Source organism: Macrobrachium nipponense, chromosome 46 (assembly GCF_015104395.2).
Source record: "Macrobrachium nipponense isolate FS-2020 chromosome 46, ASM1510439v2, whole genome shotgun sequence".
Taxonomy (NCBI): domain Eukaryota; kingdom Metazoa; phylum Arthropoda; class Malacostraca; order Decapoda; family Palaemonidae; genus Macrobrachium; species Macrobrachium nipponense.
In genome coordinates this window covers 38,667,569-38,680,068 of record NC_061106.1, presented here as the reverse complement: position 1 = coordinate 38,680,068, position 12,500 = coordinate 38,667,569, and the positions used below count along the sequence as shown (strand labels likewise).

The 12,500-nt window shown below is 37.9% G+C and overlaps 1 protein-coding gene across 1 annotated transcript in view; it reads right to left on the bottom strand.

Moving 5' to 3' along the window:
• The window catches only part of LOC135214923 (receptor-type guanylate cyclase Gyc76C-like), a 380,810-nt gene extending 377,715 nt beyond the window's left edge, over positions 1-3,095 (bottom strand). Inside the window, 1 exon segment of the mRNA XM_064249403.1 lies at positions 2,343-3,095. The gene's annotated coding sequence lies outside the window, so the exon portion shown is untranslated.
• Between the last annotated feature and the right edge of the window lie 9,405 nt (positions 3,096-12,500).

Genomic DNA, 12,500 nt, shown 5'->3' with positions numbered 1-12,500 from the left:
TTGCTAGGAATTTTTTTTATAGTTTATAGAAATTTTTAAAAAGTTTGCTAGGAATTTTTTTAGAGTTAGGGGTAATGGGACGGGCAACCTCTTGTCCCTTTTCTGACCAAGGCAAAAAAATATAAATAAATAAAATAAACTGGAAAAGAAAAGGAGCAGTGCTTAACCAACTCCTAGATAAGGGAAGGCACAGGATTCATAAAAGAAGTAATAATACAATAAATACAGCACTTGACAGTGGAAAGAAACCAAGTGACCAGTGGTTACCGATTTTATGAAGTGAATGTGAGATGAGGTGGCCTAACGGGTATGGCTAACCACGCCAATTGACACGAAAACAATACTTCATCTTAGCTCTACAAAACCTGACATCCAATACCTCTCTGGTGAAAACCTGTGCCAGTCTGAAGACATCTTTTCTACGACATACCATTTTTTTTTCTCTCCATCTCCCTCAAGTGCTTCCTTTTCGTTCGATGTGCAATTGCAAAATGCTTTCATAACCGACGTATTAAGCAAGTAAGATATTCAGACTACACAATATTCGCGTCTCTTAACAACAAAATATTCTGGGAAAATCATCCAACACACTACAAACTGACAGACCACCTCTATTCCAACTAGAATTCTACATCTACTTCAACTTATAAACGTTCAATTGCCAAAACTGACAGACCTTCTCTATTTCAACTAGAATTCCACATCTACTCAAACTTATAAAAGTTCAATAGCCCATTTATTCATAACATTATTTTTTCTAGACTCGACATGCGGCCCTCGCCATTTTCTTTTTTTCCCGGCATTCCTCTGGAATGTCATGTTACTCTTTTTTTTTTTTTTTTTTTTTTTTTTTAACTTCTATTCCTTCTTTCGGTTGAACGTTCATTTGCCCCGCACTTGGCCAGGAACTGGTCGGCAGAAAATCCGGAAAGGTTTTAATTTTTTTTATTTTACTTCTCTTTTTTTTTTGGTGGGAGGGGTGGGGGATTAAATGGGGTTTGAAAAGGAGGGGGAGAGGAGGGATAACCACTATTTCAAAACTACGACGAAGTTGCCTATCAGGGAGATCTTTCTCGATTTTTCCTCACTTTCCTCATGGGATAAAAGATACAACCACCTTTTCAAAATAGTACTAGTCTAGGCCCAGTTGCATCTCGCAAACTGACAGGCTTAGTTTCATATTCGGAAAACCTTCCTCGACTTGATATATCTTTTCTCAAGGTGCATATAATCAAGAGATAGGTATATAGGTACTCGTATGACCACCTCACCGAACTACAGGCATACATAGGCCTATGTTTCATCTCGCACATATCCAGCCTTCTCGACTTCTCATTACTATCCTTGAGGAAGGAATCTAATTTACAATAAAGTAACTGAGCACCTGCCTAGAACAAAGCCTTCTTTATAGGCTAATCTCCTGTACTGTATATCAATCAACATTATTCCAGTTCATGCTTATTCATTAAAACTAGATTCTGCATCGTAACCCAGGACATTTGCTAATGAAATAGAGGCAGTGTATGAGCAAACGCAATTTTCCAAACATGCAAACGATTTCATTTATCAAACTACACACGATACTCTTGTCGTCTGATAATAATAAAAATAGAACACCTGGTAGGCCTACTGTAAAATGTGTCTACCGTACTGAGACATTCTCCTATAAAGTATTGTGTGCTGGTAAGTCTCAGTAGAGATCATTTCTGAAAAATTGTAAACACAGTCTACACAATACAACTCCCACTCACGAAACACGCGGTGACTATTACGTAAGTCACCTACGGTGTCTGCCCCATACGGGACGAGTTGGTATTCAAGAAACAAACTAAGTCTAGCCCATACGGCACGAGTTTGGCTTCAAGAAATAACGTAATTTACTTCAGCGCCGTCAACAATAATATCGAGATTGTCACTGTACTTCCATTACGAAATCAAATTAGTTATTTATGATTATTTAATCCGACCTTCTGGCATGACGGTGCGAGCAATCAATTTAGAGTAAAACTATTTAAAATGTTTTTCATTCCCCTTATCGTACTAGTGTGATGGTTTTCTTTTTGAGAGAGAGAGAGAGAGAGAGAGAGAGAGAGAGAGAGAGAGAGAGAGAGAGAGAGAGAGAGAGAGAGTGAAAACTTCACTGACAATGGGTACCAAGTACTTGTCCGTAAATGTTTGCAAATTCCGAAAATTCGTCAAATTACAAGAAGACGTAAATAATATAAGTCTACTACATTGAAACGAACTTGGCTTTAATTCGGTCAAGTCTTCAACGACTTAGTAGTATTTTTCTTAATATAATTCAGCTGGAATGGTAAGAGTGACGGCTTAGCTATACTGACCTTAATATCTGAAGCAGTGTTCCTACGACCAGTTGTATCAACGACGACGAAGAAACGTTCAAAACAAAATTTACAAATTCACAGTGCAGAGGCTTCGGTCTGACTATTGTAACACAGCTCAGTAACATAAACCAACCATACACGCACCACTAAAACTATATATATATATATATATAACTACTCCTACTACTAGTACTACTATTATAGCACCAGTCACTGTCAGGAAGTAGCAGGGGGGGAAAGAGCGTCGTCGGTTCAAGTGTATAAAAATGCACTTGTCACAGCAAACCGTAGCGGCCCGTCGTACCAAGGGGCACCATGACTTGGCACACTTTCTAACAAGATGCCAAAGGGCAGAAACTTCAATGGTGGGTTACGTCCGGAAGGACCGAGTCCGTCTTAAAAAAAATACCCACGACGGATACGTCCCTCGCCAACCAACGGCTACGACGGTAACCTGTTCACCGCTAAAGCGGCGGATGGACGGTTTGCGACAGGACACGTGGAAAAGTTCAACGAGAGAAGGTGTAAACGTTACCGACAACGCACAAGCCACAAGTTGTACTGAAACTCGCTGAGTCGCTGGGGCTCGCAGCTCGCTCGCTCACCAGAGCGACGAGATGGCATATATTTCTGTCACAGAACTAGTTGCCAGCTAGCGTTTAATACCAGCTCCCTGCACGGTCAAACTAATCGTCTACAGGGAAAATGAACGATTTATACAATGAAACTCCATATTCACAGTCTGTCGTTGAAAGTACGGATGCTTTTAAAAAGTTCCCGCACCACAGAAGGCTAAATACCACTGACGACTCCCTTGCAGTGATACGGCAAAGTTGATCTCTCGGGCAGGCGCAGGCATGCCAACAACATTGTTTCACCGTGAAACCTTATGGCTACAACATCCCATTATTTTTGACGAATGCTTCCTCGGTCACAAATCACAACACTGCAACTAACAACCGTCTCTCCACAAACCAAACATTAAAAAGGCAAGACACGAGTTTACAAGTCGCCAAAGACTCGTTCGTACGTCCGTTCCACGGGCAACCACCTGTTGGCATTTCTGTTTAATATTATGTATACGTGCAGGATAAGAAGTGGGGCCCAACTTAATTACAAGTTACCACAATCAATGCGCAATCAGCCTCAGTACATCATCATTACAACCCGGCGATGAAACAGTTCTCGACGTTGCGTGAAGTGAAAATGAATTCGAATAGAATTCCAAGTGACGCATCGAAGCTCAGCAACCGGTTTAACATTTTACTTAGACCTGGAATGAAACAACTCGCGGAGTCTCTCGCGAAAGTTGTATTACGTTCGGAGGAAAACAATATCAAAGTCTGAGGGGAATTTTGCCTGTTGTACCATAGCACCTGCTATGCAAAAGTTCGCACAAAAAACTCTTATAAAGTATTAATTTAAAAAATGAACGAGAAAAGGGTTACTCAAGCTACGAAAATAAGCTAAACTGTACCATTTAATAAAAGAGCATACAACCTCCACGGTTAAATCTTAACATTCTATTCTTATCACCAACTTATTGCAACACATTATCCTTATCTTACTCCTAACGTAATTTAGAATTTCCACAAAGTTTCCACGAACCCAGATCACGAGCTTAAGTTCACGAGAGAGAGAGAGAGAGAGAGAGAGAGAGAGAGAGAGGAGAGAGAGTGCTCGACCACAACAGATAAAAGTGAAGTGACGACAGAACCTTTAATCTATCATGGACATTCATTATAAAAAATTAAAGGCTAAAATATACTTGATTCATTCCTAATACACTGATTATCTTGATGCTTACTTTACTAATATTAAATAAAAGTAATACGTACATATATAATACATACATGCATACATACATACATACACACACACACACACACACACACACACATATATATATATATATATATATATATATATATATATATATATATATATATATATATATATATATATATATATCACCATAATGTGATTGGAATATTTTGAAGTAATAAAAGTCCACACTTATGTAAGATGTGTATTTACACATGTCTTACATAGGTGTGTGGACTTTTATTACTATATATATATATATATATATATATATAATATATATATATATATATATATATATATATATAGTATATGTGTCTGTGTACATTTATCACAAAATACACATACAACTTCACTATGTATTATTTATATTCTTAATAATAATAATAATAATAATAATAATAATAATAATAATAATAATAATAGAATCCAGATTCTTGTACGTTAAAGCATCTGGAATCTAAACCATCGCATCTCATGGAATCCATATATATATATATATATATATATAAAGTATATATATATATATATATATATATATATTAGATATATATATATACATATATATACATATATATATATATATATATATACATATATATATATATATATATATATATATATATATATATGTGTGTGTGTGTATATATATCATTAAACTTAAAATTCAAACATGTTTATTGGATGGAATCACCTAGACTACTTTAATGATTAGAATAGCGAGGTTCGGGGTAGAACTGAAAGGAGTACTAAAAAAAATGCATAAAAAATAAATAAAATAAAAAAAACCTATTCGCTGAAGATGAAAGTATGCCTATAGCACGTTCCAAGGCCGGTGAGACATGCCATACAGGTACTAAGGAAATACTAATTACTTGCTAATTGATAATGGCTGAACAGGGGCATGATCCGCATTCTTATACCATGAGTCATTACTGGTGGATTCAAACGATGGAGTACGAACATTATTTCGCCAAAAATAACACGAGATCCATACACTTTGGGAAAATAATGCTTCAGAATGAGAAGCATGAGGTTTGTGGACCCAATTTTTGTTGCGATAAAATATATAAGGAGTTTGAATGTATGGTATCAGGTCTGAACTTGAACTTACAGGGCATTGGGAGGGTCACTACTCATCTCAGCGACCTCGAAAACCGTGGATTACACAAGAATCTCTGTCGTTTTCGGTTATTTCTACATGTCAACCCCTTCCCACCGGTGGCCTTCCTATAGGGGCTGAACTTGGACTTGAAGGGCATCAGGAGTGCCTCTATCCATCACAGCGACCTCAAAAACTATGGATTAGACACTAATATCTGTCGTTTTCGGTTATATTTACAGGTCACCCCTTCTCATACCCAAGGTAATGGGGGAGGTGGCAGTGAAGTCTAACCTCCACAGTATTCTTTTTCCCAATAGTAAGTTCAATGTATACAAAGTTTGGGTGAAATTGTTCAATGCGTTACAGAGTTATGCTAGAACATACACATACACACACAAACATACATACATTTCTAAACATATATATGAGAAACAGACGCAGTTTATGGCAATCATCAAATAGCCAAAATAAAGTACACAGAGACCATCAAAGATATAAAAATAGAAAACCCACAAGATGAAAAAGGTCAGCACAGTCATAATGCGTCTGGTTGTCCCCCCCTCACCCGCCCCCCAACCAGAGGAGACCTACTATTGTTGGGCAACTCGAGACTGTCAGGGGAGGAGGTGAAAAGGCTTTTATTTATCTTAAGAAGAGTAACACCTCGCAGAATCTTTTGAAGGGGGACAACTTAACGTGCTAATGTCATGTCCACTTTCGAGATAATCGTCTTCTAGAGAGAGAGAGAGAGAGAGAGAGAGAGAGAGATTCTTCTTCAACGATTTATTTCAATGTGTATGGCGTTCAAGATCACTTTGCATGTTGTTGTATTCGTGATATTCACTCATTCAAATCCATCAAATCTGGAATATAAAAAAAATATTTTGAAAAACCACGAAAACACAGAAACTTAAAAGAAAATGCAAGATTAAAATACCCTAACAAGATAGTGTAGCTGAATGCATTGCTAATTAAGAGTACATCAAAACGTGTCATTTCCAGCATAGTTTGGATGCTACTAAACAACAACGGAGAGAGAGAGAGAGAGAGAGAGAGAGAGAGAGAGAGAGAGCGACGATGAGAGAGGCTGAGGTTGAGAGTGAGAAGAGAGAGAGAGAGAGAAACAAAAAAAATTAAAGAAAATGCCAAGATTAAAATACCCTAACAAGATAGTGTAGTTGATTTTTGAGAGAGAGAGTAGAGAGAGAGGACAGAGAGACGAGAGATGACGAGAACGGAAAATACAAAAATTAAAGAAAATGCAAGATTAAAATACCCTAACAAGATAGTGTAGTTGAGAGAGAGAGAGAGAGAGAGAGAGAAAGTTACCTTCTCGTTTTGGGACTTTGTTGTTCTGTTGGCCCTTCTTCTTTTTCGGACATCAGCGCCGAGAAGCAGCCATGAAGGGCTAACTTAACAACCAGCCCCCAACTGACTGGTCCAACAACTTTCTTTTGTATAGGGTTATTGCGACCGACTATCTGGGTTAATAGATTTTTTTTCTTCTGTTACTGTGATAAAGGGACGATTTCATTAAGTCTATTGCTACAGAAAATCCTTATGTGTGTACACAAAATTCCCCTTCGGTACATATATGAAAATATACCAATTCCGAGGTAGAGTGAATTTAGATATTAAATGACATTTGTAGCTCGAATGACATATACCTATATATATTTATATATAAATGTATATAATTATACATCATATACATATGCACAAACACACACACACACACATATATATATATATATATATATATATATATATATATATATATATATATATATATATATATATATATTCCAAAGTCATCCTCAGGGTACCTCCTCCTTTCATTTTCACGTGAGGGTGTTTTTTTACTTCACCCACGGGACCATTGTGGAATTGCAAGATTATATATATATATATATATAATATATATATATATATAATATATATATATATATATATATATAATATGAGCTAATACTACAGGAAAATGAAAGGCAGATTTCCAAGCGCTTCCGTCATTACTAAGTCATCGTCGTTCCTTGACGATGTCCTAATCAAGACGAAAGCTAAGCCCACAAAATTTGCTGTGCTAGATGAAGGAAGACCAGTTTGAACTGGGAAGGGTTAGGGAGTGACAATAAAAGGTAAATGAAGGGCTGAATTGTTGCCGCCCCCCAAAAAAGAAAAAAAAAATGGAAAGTAGACATGGGAAGGTTGTGAGATAATGATAAGGAAAGTAGTAGTTCACCGAATAGAACCCCACGGAACACTATGAATGAGAACAAGATATGCAAAATCAGTGACACAAAACCACAAATAGTTGCTGGAAGAGAAGGCTATGTACCATTGAGACAAAGGTTTGGCTAACGTAGTCTTATACCCTACACTGTTACATGCCTTAGGAATACAAATGAGCAACATCAAAGCGTTCAATTAGGCTGCAACAGATGACAATACATCAGTGACGAAGAAAATAATATTACGACAAATCTTGCTATGCAGAAGAAATGCCATTTATTCAAAATAATGTAGTCGAAGTGAGGACAGATAAGCTTTGCATAGTTTCTTGGTGCATAAATGACTACCGTTTCTGACAATTCCATTGAAATGGAATATAAAATTTAGGCCAAGGTTCAGCGCTGGGACCTAGGAGGTCATTAAGTGCTGAAAGGGTAACTCATGGTGAAAATAAAAAAAATGTTTTAAAGGTGCACTATGAAACAAATGTTAAGAGAGGGTGGAAGGCAAGATGGAAGAAGGAGAATATGAACGGAGGTACAGAGAAAGGCATGAAAGGGGTTGTAGTAGCTAGGGGCTGATGGGACGCTGCAAATAACCTTAAGTTATGCCTACAGTGCACCGCGGAAGAGTGACAGAACCAAGAAGAAAACGATCCTATGTGCAAAAACCGATCATTTCCAGGCGATCTAAACGATTCTTCCTGATAACCACATTCGAAATCTCTTTAGAATGAAGGAATAATACTTTTCGTGCATCGGTCTTCATCATTTCCTCTCACTCTTACGAAGTTGAATAACCAAGAGACTTCAACGCGCAGAACATTGAATTGAGCCCTCGAATGGAAAAACTATATCATTCAGACGGGCAGTGATCGATCCACCTCTCGCCCAGAGATTAGGGTCATTCATGGGTAACTAGGAAGGAGGATACTGGTCACTGCTTGGATACAGCGAATGAATCAGAAGCAACGAGCTCCTACCGATGCGCTGTGAAATTCATGCGAATTTTGTATACCAACGTTATAATCTTTCGCGAGATCACCTATATAGGTATAGAGATATCACCATAAAGCAGCGCTTTCTGTAATACCCTCAAAGTCAAAGTGGAAGCAGAACGAGCATCCAAATCCTATATAGCAGGAGTATATCACAACCAGACAATGGCGCCAGAACCTCGAAAAAACATCAATGAACTCGACAGGCCGAAATGGCCGTTAGTTTTATGAATCGATAACCCCTAAAACCCCATTATTCTCTCGACGGAATTCGAAAAGGAGAGATGCGAGCCATCATTCTTAATGCTTTTGAGAGTGACACTCAAGGCTCTTGGCAGAAAGCAAACGATTTATCTTGATGTGGACGATTCTTTTATCAAAAGGAGTTATAAAGCCTCCTGAATGATTCAAGTTGAAAAATATTCAACCTTCAAGGAAAGAGGACGCCTTCTGAGTCCTTCAAACACGCCAGGGAGTCTTGGCACTATTAATACCATCATCGTTACTGTTAAATGATCCAAAATATAATGATACACTTGCATGAACATAAACGCACGCACATAGATATACTATATACATACATTTTGTTTACAATACACCACATGGTCCTTTGGGATGAAGCTCCAAGACCTACGACCTTTGAACCCTGTTTTCTTACACTACCGTAGAATTACGGTAAACGTCTATTATAGTTATTCTCATTTACAGTATTTACTCATCTTTTCTTCCTGTGTTTCTTATTACCTTCTGCTACTTTTTTTTCTTTTTTTTTAAGAACACCATATTCTCTGGAAGCTTGATTTTCAAGTATATGGCTCTTGTGGGCTTCTTCCATATGAATAGGGTTCATCTTCTAAATATAATAATAATAATAATAATAATAATAATAATAATAATAAACATACAAGATAGAAAATAATTCAAAGAGAAGAGAAAAAAAACCGCACTGTCCCAGTTCTCCAATTCAGTTCTTTTCAGAGGCTCCAGCCAGAGACCCTGATATTGATCTTTCTTCTGATGAGGTCTAATCATGCCCATATCCTGAAGCCAATAAAATAAATTCAGTCAAGGAGCGCATAAAATGATCCACTAGCAACACTCTGGTCTCTTGTCACCAAAATAATACGTGCAAGATTCTGAGTAAAAAGGCGCATGCGCCAACGATTTGAAAGTGGCGCCACCCAACTTGTCTGCCTGCTCAGTGCCTGCACTGGGAGATGGCGCTAAAATTGCAAGAAGATTGTTCGCGCGCTCTTGGAGACGCCACGTTAACTTATTGCGGTTAATGCGCGCGAAAATGATTTACGAGAGAGCACAATAAAGCAGCTTTTGGAAGCACAATTGACTATAATGCGCCATTACCGGCGAGATTCAAGTGCAGCGTCAAAATTGTAACAAGGTCAAGTTAGCCACTGGGCGCCGATAGTCGATCAAAAAATTACCACTAAGGAAACGGGAACGAACTTTGGTTCCAATTGCACTCCTGTCTGCCTGTGATGGAACAGTACCTGAATCGTGTACTGGAGTCCTGCAATTCCAGTACGTTAAACCTTTGTCTCTCATACTTTTTTTTTTTAATTATTATTATCAGGAGAATTCATACCACATAACTTCTCCTGGCTACCTTACTTGAAACATTTAGTCCCAAGCTTAAATAATAATAATAATAATAATAATAATAATAATAATAATAATAATAACAATAATAATTTGTTTGGAGGAAGCCTCAGTCGACTTCCAAACAAGAGTGATAAGAATATAAGATTTAGAAGGCCAAGCACTGGGACCTATGAGGTCATTCAGCGCTGAAAGGATTTTGAGAGCAAAGGTGGTTTGCAAGGTGTAACTGGAGGGTGTGGAAAATAAGGTGGAAGGAAGAGAATATGAACGGAGGAACAGTCAAAGGAATGAAAGGGGATGCAGCTAGGGGCCGAAGGGACGCTGCAAAGAACCTTAACTAACGCCTACAGTGCAATGCGTGAGGTACACTGGCGGCACTAACCGCCTACGGGAAATTAGAAACGATGTTTTGATGTCCCAAAATGAAACGTTGGCGCCAAATATGTTCCGTTTAATTCTCACTCATTTCTAGTAGTAGTAGTAGTAGTAGTAGTAGTAGTAATAATAATAATAATAATAATAATAATTGATGCCGCAATACCATGGGGCACCAGAGTAGAAAAGAAAGAGAGAGAAAAGACTGATAAAGTATCAAGACCTGAAAATAGAAATAAGAGGGATATGGGATATGCCGGTGGAAATTGTACCCATAATTAACCATAGGAACACTAAGAGACACCATCCCAAAATCCCTGAAGAGGAACCTGGAAAAACTAAATGCCGAAGTAGCTCCAGGACTCATGCAGAAAAGTGTGCTCCTAGAAACAGCACACACAGTGAGAAAAGTGATGGATTCCTAAGGGGGCAGGATGCAACCCGGAACCCCCCAACACTTACAAACTACCCAGTCGAATAGGATGAGCTGTGATATTTAATTTAAAAATAAGGATAATAATTCTTCACCGCAGTGCTAAATCAGCAGAAATTCTCTATTATCCTTCTCATAAAAGGGATTCAACATCCGAGAATCATCTTCTAGAAAATTGCTGGAAAAAATATATTTTCTATCACACTTTCCTGTACGACAGAAAGTTTAAAAGGCTTCAAATAAAATAAAAATTCACATACGCAGGGCATCGCCCCATATCCGGCGCTGCCCCCTGAATTTCATGAATATTTATTTCTGTTTGGATTAAAATACAAAGGACCCATACATCCGCACCGACCTATTCATTTTGCAGTCACGTACTAGCATGGTACCTGATGTGGTGTCTAACGGTAAGAGGAATAAATCAGAGAGAGAGAGAGAGAGAGAGAGAGAGAGAGAGACTAAAGGTAACTGGAATAAATCTGAGCAATACAAAGACAGAGAAACTAAGGGTAATAAGAATAAATCTGTGTGAGAGAGAGAGAGAGAGAGAGAGAGAGAGAGAGAGAGAGAGAGAGAGAGAGAGAGACTAAAGGTAACTGGGATAAATGTAAGCAATACAAAGACAGAGAAACTAACGGTAACAAGAATAAATCTGTGAGAGAGAGAGAGAGAGAGAGAGAGAAAGAGAGAGAGAGAGAGAGAGGCGGCCATCAAGGCTTTAAACATTTTCAGCAATACCTGAAGTGAAACCACAGGGCCTGGGAGCCATTTTTCTATTTGTCTAAACTATAAACACACACAAATACCACGAATATTAAAGAGCTTACATGCTTTAAGAGAACTAGCTGATGCAATTGCTAAAGCAAAGGCTAACGTCAAAACGCGACAAATCCAGACAAATGGGAGAAAAAAAAAAAAAAAAAAAAAAGTAAATAAATAACTTCTTAGACCCCCTCAAGGGAGAGCAACACTAAACTGATGCAGAACGATAAGGCAAAAACGGGTAGGTGTTCGGTCACCCATAAATCTTTCCGGGACCGTTCGCTCTCTGAACATTTAATCACCGAAATTGAAAGTTAACAAGTTAAGTGTCGTGGTGGAACTCGAGGGTGAATTTCAATGTTCAATAAAAATGCGGGGCGAACCTCGGTTGTGGCGAAACCTGCAGGTATTCGCTGCCAAGGTGTTTGTTAAATAGGTCTGGTGACTGCAGTGAATGCCCGTTTTCTTTTTCGTGGAATGAAGGGAAATTTTATGACTCTGAAATCACTCCATCCGGGAAAGCTTATTGTACTTGCTGAATTTTTTACCAGTGACTTTATAGGAAGGGGCTCAAAAGGAGAGAAGAAAAAGTTGTGGTCCCAAAATATGGATAGTGACAAATAGTCCTATACCAATTAATTACTATCTGTAGAGACTGTCGCTATAAACTGATATTTAATCGGCTCTACTACACCATGAATGCAATAATGCAATGGTCTTTATCCAAATTTCGGAAATCCATTATAATGGTGACAAGTAGTGAGAAATCTGAATAGATCTTATATATATATATATATATATATA